Source organism: Dipodomys merriami, unplaced genomic scaffold, assembly GCF_024711535.1.
Source record: "Dipodomys merriami isolate MVZ:Mamm:240054 unplaced genomic scaffold, mDipMer1.0.p SCAF_1445, whole genome shotgun sequence".
Lineage (NCBI taxonomy): Eukaryota > Metazoa > Chordata > Mammalia > Rodentia > Heteromyidae > Dipodomys > Dipodomys merriami.
Genome location: NW_027202766.1, coordinates 147,501 through 154,802, shown reverse-complemented (window position 1 = coordinate 154,802; position 7,302 = coordinate 147,501).

Sequence of the window (7,302 nt, the reverse complement as noted above, 5' to 3'; positions counted from 1 at the left end):
TTTTTTTTTTTTTTTTTTTTTTTTTTTTTTTTTTTGTCAGTGGTGGGTCTTAAACTCTGGGCCTGGGCGCTGTCCCTAAACTCTTCAGCTCAAAGCGAGTGCTCTACCGCTTGAGCCACAACGCCACTTCCGATTTTCTAGTGCCTCATTGGAGATAAGAGTCTGGTGACTTTCCTGCCCTGCCTGGCTTTGAACCGTGATCCTCAGCTCTCAGCCTCCTGAGCAGCTAGGATTACAGACGCGAGCCACCGGTGTGGGCTGGCATACTGTAACCGTTCTGTATGTCACCATTTCCCTAACAATTTGTAAAAAATCAAAGGAGAGAGGGAGGGGGAGATAACAACCCCTCACGCCTGAGAAGTGAAACCCAACGGGCTTCTAACCGATCTGAGATTCTTTGAAGGTTTTTGCGATGTTAATCACAATCACAAACACAGACGGACAGTTTCTCCAGTCACTCCTTAAGAGGAACGGGGAACAGGGACAGGGAGAAGAGAGGCAGATCCTGGCCTGACCTAGGCGGGAAGATGGAGGGGAGACAAGACTCCTGAACTCCTTTTTCCCCTCACTCTCCTCCGTCCAGAGGGTGGGAGCTTAGGGGTCGGCCACGGGGACATCCCACGGTCACAGTCATGCCTCCCGGAGGGGCAGAGGGCAGAGCACAGGCAAGCATGCCAGCTTCCCCGCCCGCCCCTCCCATTCTGTCCCTGGCGGGCTTGGGCGGGAGGCATACTAGTGGCAGCGGGCGGGTGGAAGTAGTCTGACAACTCCAGCTTGCAGGAAGTCAGTGGCTGCTGGTGGTAGGCAGGGAGGGTTCCAGCAGAAAAAGACCAGAGAGAGCGCGCGCGCGCAGACTTTTCCTGCCCAAGGGCAAAAGAGGCCACTTTTGTAAAGACGGGGAGGGGGAGGGGAGGCTGATTCACTCACCCCCACCCCACCCCGCGCGCTAATGAAGTTACAGGAGCTGAGGGCTGGCCGCCCCACCCCCCACCCCGCCGGGGTGTTTCGCAGAGGACGCAGGGCGGGTCGGGGGTGGGGGTGGGGTGGGCTGGTTTAAGCCTGGAGCCCCAGTCAACTCAGGAACTCCAGGCAACGTTCCTTTGTCTTGTAAATGTCGTCATGGCAACGACTTAAGCGCCCTGGCGGAGGGGGGAGGGTGGGGGGGGGGAGGAGAAAGAAGAAGAAACAAACACGCCCACCCCAGCAGGCCTGCCTGAGTTGAGGCCTTGAATTTCAACCTCAGTAGGGCCACTAAACTAATAAAAATCGTTGTAAGAAACTGTTGACGGAGGACCCTCGGGATAGGATGATTAGGCTGTGTACCCGTGAGGCGAGGTGGCCGTGTGTTCCAGCTTCGTGCCAAGAGGTTGCCTTATCTCGGCCTATCTTCCTTCCCAGAATTGAACACAGAGGCAAGCAGGATAATTTCCAGGGGGAAATGAGGCCTGGGAAAGCACCACCAGGAATTCAGAGACAAGACAGCCGGACAGCTTCCTAATGAATGGCTCCACACATCCTATTTTCTTCACTTTTCAGTCCCTCATAAACGAACAGTTATTAGGAAAGAAAACTAATAGGTGGGGGTGGGTGGTGGAAGGGAAAAGAGCAGCTCCCTTCCTCTGAGCTTTTGCACAAACAATGAGTATACTGCGGGAACGGAGCCAAGAGTTTCCTCAAAGAAAGGAGGAAACTTACACCGGGGAGGGAAGTAAATTTTAAAAAGAAACAGAGCATGGGTCAAAGCACCCCCCCTCCCCCCCATGCATGCATGGGAAACCAACAGAATCATCTCTTAAACCCTACTACAGGCTCAAGGTAGAGAGTTTACTTTGTTTCTTTTTCCTCTGTGTGTTTTCAAGGTTTCACTTTCATTTCTGGGCACATAACCATTGGGCCTTGCCTCGGTGGGTGTTTCTCCCCCTAAAAGTATCTATCCTGTCTTTTGGGTCTTACTGTGTGTGAGTGTGTGAGTGTGTGAGTGAGCGAGTGAGTGAGTGAGTGAGTGAGTGAGTGAGTGAGGCAGCCAGGCAGCCAGGCAGCCAGGCAGCCAGGCAGCCAGGCAGCCAGCCAAGCAGCCAGCCAAGCAGCCAGCCAGGCAGTCAGTCCAGAGATCTAATGTCTCCCCTATTTTAAACGTACCTTTTGCATATGTGAGAGAAAACACACGAAACTGGTTTTCTATAGGAACATATATGTGAATACATTCACCATGGAGTGAAAAGATAGAGTCGCTTCCAAATGATATGTACAGCAGAACACCAACACATCGAGATGACTTCTGCAAGAAGCCAAGGCCCACTTTTGAAATCCCATAATGAGGAAGCCTCAGTCAGTGGCCTGGTTTGAGTCCAGGCCTCCACTTAAAAACGACCTTTACTTTGTGTTTTTATTTTTCCCTGTTTTCTTTTCCTTTCTATGACCTCTCCCCCCAACGCCCCAACCCCTTCCCTCCATAGGTCTCTCTTTCTCCTTTTCTTTCTCTGTAGTTTGAGCCCGAGAGTTACTTAATTCTCGAACTTCTGGGTTTTCCTTAGATCTGGTAACCTGTTGGACATAAAAATTTGGGAAAGCCTCAAAACAGTCACCCCCACCCCACGAAAAATAATCATGCTTGTCGCCAAAAGCTGTTAAATGAGAAAACAGTGGTCAAGTGAAGCAAATGAAGGCTGTAATAGCAACCATGTTTCTAGACTACTGTACCAAGTTTTTTTTTTAAATATATATTTTTTAAATATATTTTTATTGTGAAAATACTGTACAGAGGGGTTACAATTACATGGGTAAGATAATGAGCACATTTCTTATAAGCATTGTAGCCTCCTGCTTTTTTTCCCCTTCCCATCCCTTCGTATCCTCCCCCCCCCCCCCGCCGTCCCCCCACCAAAGTTGTAAAGTTCGTTTTTCGACATAACGACTTGTATATCTCATTGTTTCAATGGGTCCTCCTGTAACCCTGTTTTAACAATTTGTTTTTTCCCTTCCCCTCCACATATATCAACACCAGGATTTTTTTTTTTATTAAGCAAAACAACTCAGTTATTCAGCTGTGAGTATGTCCATACAAACAAGATGCAGGAGCCTTCCATGCTGGACTGGCCAAAAAAGGGGGGAGAGCTAGGAAGGTGGCTTAGTGGTAGAGTGCTCGCTCCCCTTGCAAGCATGAGGCCCTGGGTTCGATTCCTCAGCACTATATAAACAGAAAAGGGGAGCAGTGGCACCCTGTGGCTCAAGTGGCAGAACAGTAGTGAGCCTTCAGATGAAGAGCAGAGAGACAGCACCCAGACCCAGAGTCCAAGCCTCACACCCGACGACAAAAAAACTGAAAATAATAAATATATATATGTTTGTATCACACTACATATAAGCATAGATAGATATATATGTATGTATGTGTATAAATATATGTGTATATGTATGTATATGCATGTGTGTGTCTGTGTGTGTGTGTCTGGAGAGAGAGAGAGAGAGAGAGAGAGAGAGAGAGAGAGAGAGAGAGAGAGAGAGAGAGAGAGAGAAAGCCAGAAGTGGTGATGTGGTTCAAATGATACAGTGCTAGACGTGAGCAAAAGAAGTTGAGTGTGATTCCTAGAAATGTTGTTTGATGATACTTTTTGTCCTATTCATGACAGATAAAACTTTCACTAACTTATGTTATGTGTTAGTATAATTACTTCATTTGATGAAATAGCTAATATATATTTTTTACCTTTCTGAGAATATAATTTTAATGAAATAAACTGTAAAATTATTCATATGTGAAAAAAAGAAGAAGTTGAGTGACAGTGCTGAGGCCCTGACTTCAAGTCTCAGTATTGCCCACCCACCCAAAAAAATAAAGAAAAAGGAGAGAGAGGGGGGTGGGGAGAAGAAAGAGAGAAAGTAAAAAAAGGAAGGAAGGAAGGAAGGAAGGAAGGAAGGAAGGAAGGAAGGAAGGAAGGAAGGAAGGAAGGAAGGAAGGAATGGTCAATGACCTGTTTTTCTTACCTGTAGAGAAATGCCCCAAACATCTAGAAATTCAGGTTGGGGCAAAGATAAAACAGCTATCTGTACATAACTCAGCTGCCACATCTCCCCCCCCCCCCCCCGCCTGTCTAACCCTGAAAACACCCATGAAGTCAAGGAGCTGTGTAGGTCTCTCTCCCTTCAAGAGCACCCACACTGTATTAGAGTATGTCCTTGTCTGTCTGTCTGTCTGTGTGTCTGTCTGTCTGTCTGTCTGTCTGTCTGTCTGTGCCTTTTTTGGGGGTCTGGTTGTCTCTGCTTGCCTGCTTGCTTACTTACTCCATAAAAACTCCACCAGAGTGACTCCTCCAGAAATTCTTATTCAATGATCGAAATCAAGGGTCCTAAGGGAAGAGTCCCTACATGGAAGGGTAAAAAGTCACTAACCCTCACCTGTGTTTGGTGACAAGAAGAACTCCATACCAAGAGTCTACCTTAATACATGAGGGCAGGGCAGGGAAGGAATAATTTATTCAGGTGATCTAGTCAGTCACAGTAATGGGTCTCTGGTTCCCCGTCCATGTCTCCCTCTGTGTGTGTGTGTGTGTGTGTGTGTGTGTGTGTGTGTGTGTGTGTGTGTGTGTGTGTGTGTGTGTGTCTCAGATCTAGTTGGACTTGTGGATCTCTCACTCGCTCTCCCTTCCATCTCTTACTCTGTGTGTCTTTCCACCGGTCTCTGGGTCTCTGTCTCTCTGTCTGTCTCTCCTGTGTCTCTGTCCTCTCCCCTCCCCCACCCCTTGCTTTTCTGTGTGGACTCAAGGAAGAACTGTGTTTCAGGCCCAGTGGTCTCTGCTTACTCAGCTTGCCAGCCTGGAACCCGCCAGAGGCAACTTCTTCCTTGGTGTCCCCGAAGGAAGGAGGAGGGAGCAGGAACCGGTGCCCCAAAAGAGACTCTTATCTCCAATGAATCACCCGCCTGGCCACCCGCCCGCCCGTGACAACCCACACAGAATATGAAAGCCACACATGAGCTCAAGAACATGCAAAGACTCAGTTTAGAGGAGTCTCATGTTGAACATGGAGACTCGGTCTGTAAACAAGATGGATGCCACTCCCATCGCTGCTGCCATTTAGACCCGAGTTTTTAGGGAATCTGTCTACCACCCAGACACATTCCAGCCCACCACCTTGAGAATGTCTCAAGGATGGATGGCTAATTTTATTCAATCATCATCTGGTTTCCCGAAGGAGAAAATGCCTCTGCACCCCCCCTCCCCTGCAGTTCCCTTCCCAAGGCCCCAAGTCGGGGGCGGGGGGGGGGGGGGGGGTGGAAAACAACAACCAAAAAGCATGTAAATAAGCCGGGCGCTGGTGACTCACGCCTGTAATCCTAGCTACTTAGGAGGCTGAGATCTGAGGATGGCGGTTCAAAGCCAGCCCGGGCAGGAGAGACCGTGAGACTCCGATCTCCAATAAACCACCAGAAAACTGGAAGTGGTGCTGTAGCTCAAGTGGTTGAGCGCTCGCCTTGAGCTGAAGAGCTGAGGGACAGCGCCCAGGCCCAGAGTTCAAGCCCCACGGCCAACAACAAAAAAAAAAAAAAAAAAAAAAAGCACGTATATAATAACTGAATATACGTATATTTATATGTGTGTATCACACTATGTATGAGTATATATATATATGTGTGTGTGTGTGTGTATGTATATATATATGTATAAATAAATGAACATATGTGTGCTTATACATATATACGTATATGTATAAATAAATGAATATGTGTTTATATATGTATATACATATAAACACATATATATGTATACATATATACATACTCAAGCACACGCACGCACACACACACACATAGATATATATAGATATAGATATATATAGATGTATATCTATATCGATACATAGATAGATAGATAGATAGATAGATAGATAGATAGATAGATAGATAGATAGATAGATAGATAGATAGGTAGATAGATAGATAGATAGATAGATAGGTAGATAGATAGACAGACAGACAGACAGACAGACAGACAGACAGACAGACAGACAGACAGACAGACAGACAGATAGATAGATAGATAGATAGATAGATAGATAGATAGATAGATAGATAGATAGATAGATAGATAGATAGATAGATAGATAGATATCACGTACATAGACATAAGTAGCGCTGTGGCTCAAATGGTACAGTGCTAGACTTGAGCCGAAAATGCTGAGTGCCTGAGTGACAGTCCTCAGGCCCTGACTTCAAGACCCAGGATTGCCCACGCCTCCAAAAAATAGAGAAAAAGGAGAGAGAGAGAAAGAGAGAGAGAGAGAGAGAGAGAGAGAGAGAGAGAGAGAGAGAGAGAGAGAGAGAGAGAGAGAGAGAGAGAGATGGTGGGAGAGAAAGAAAGAAAGAAAGAAAGAAAGAAAGAAAGAAAGAAAGAAAGAAAGAAAGAAGGAAGGAAGGAAAGAAAGAAGGAAAGAAAGAAAGAAAGGAAGGAAGGAAGGAAGGAAGGAAGGAAGGAAGGAAGGAAGGAAGGAAGAAAGAAAGGAAGGAAGGAAGGAAGGAAGGAAGGAAGGAAGGAAGGAAGGAAGGAAGGAAGGAAGGGAGGAAGGGTCAATGACCCTGTTTCTCTTACCTATAAAGAAATGCCCCCAAACATCTAGAAATTCAGGTGGAGGCAAAGATAAAGCAACTAACTGTCTGTGCCTAACTCAGCTGCCACATTCCCTCCCCCCCCCCCCCCGCTTTAACCTTGAAAACACCCATGAAGTCAAGGAGCTGCGTGGGTCGGTCTGTCTGTCTGTCTGTCTGTCTGTCTGTCTGTCTGTCTGTCTGTCTGTCTGTCTGTCTGTCTGTCTGTCTGCCTGCCTTTTTTTTTTTTTTTTTGGTCTGGTTGTCTGGTTGCCTGGTTGCCTGCTTGCTTACTCCATAAAACTCCACCAGAGTGTCTCCTCCAAAAATTCTTATTCAATGATCGAAATCAAGGGTCCTAAGGGAAGAGTCCCTACATGGAAGGGTAAAAAGTCACTAACCCTCACCTGTGTTTGGTGACAAGAAGACCTCCATACCAATAGTCTACCTTAATACATGAGGTCAGGGCAGGGAAGGAATGATTTATTCAGGTGATCTAGTCAGTCACACTAATGGGTCTCTAGGGATCCCCCTCCATGTGTCCCTCTGTCTGTCTGTCTGGCGCGCTCGTGAGTGTGTGTCTGTGTGTGTCTGTGTGTGTCCGTCCGTCCGTCCGGCCCTCTGTTTGTTGATTCAGGGGAATCTAGTTGGACTTGTGGATCTCTCTCGTTCCCCCTCCATCTCTTTCCCTGTGTGTCTTTCTGTCGGTCTCTGGGTCTCTG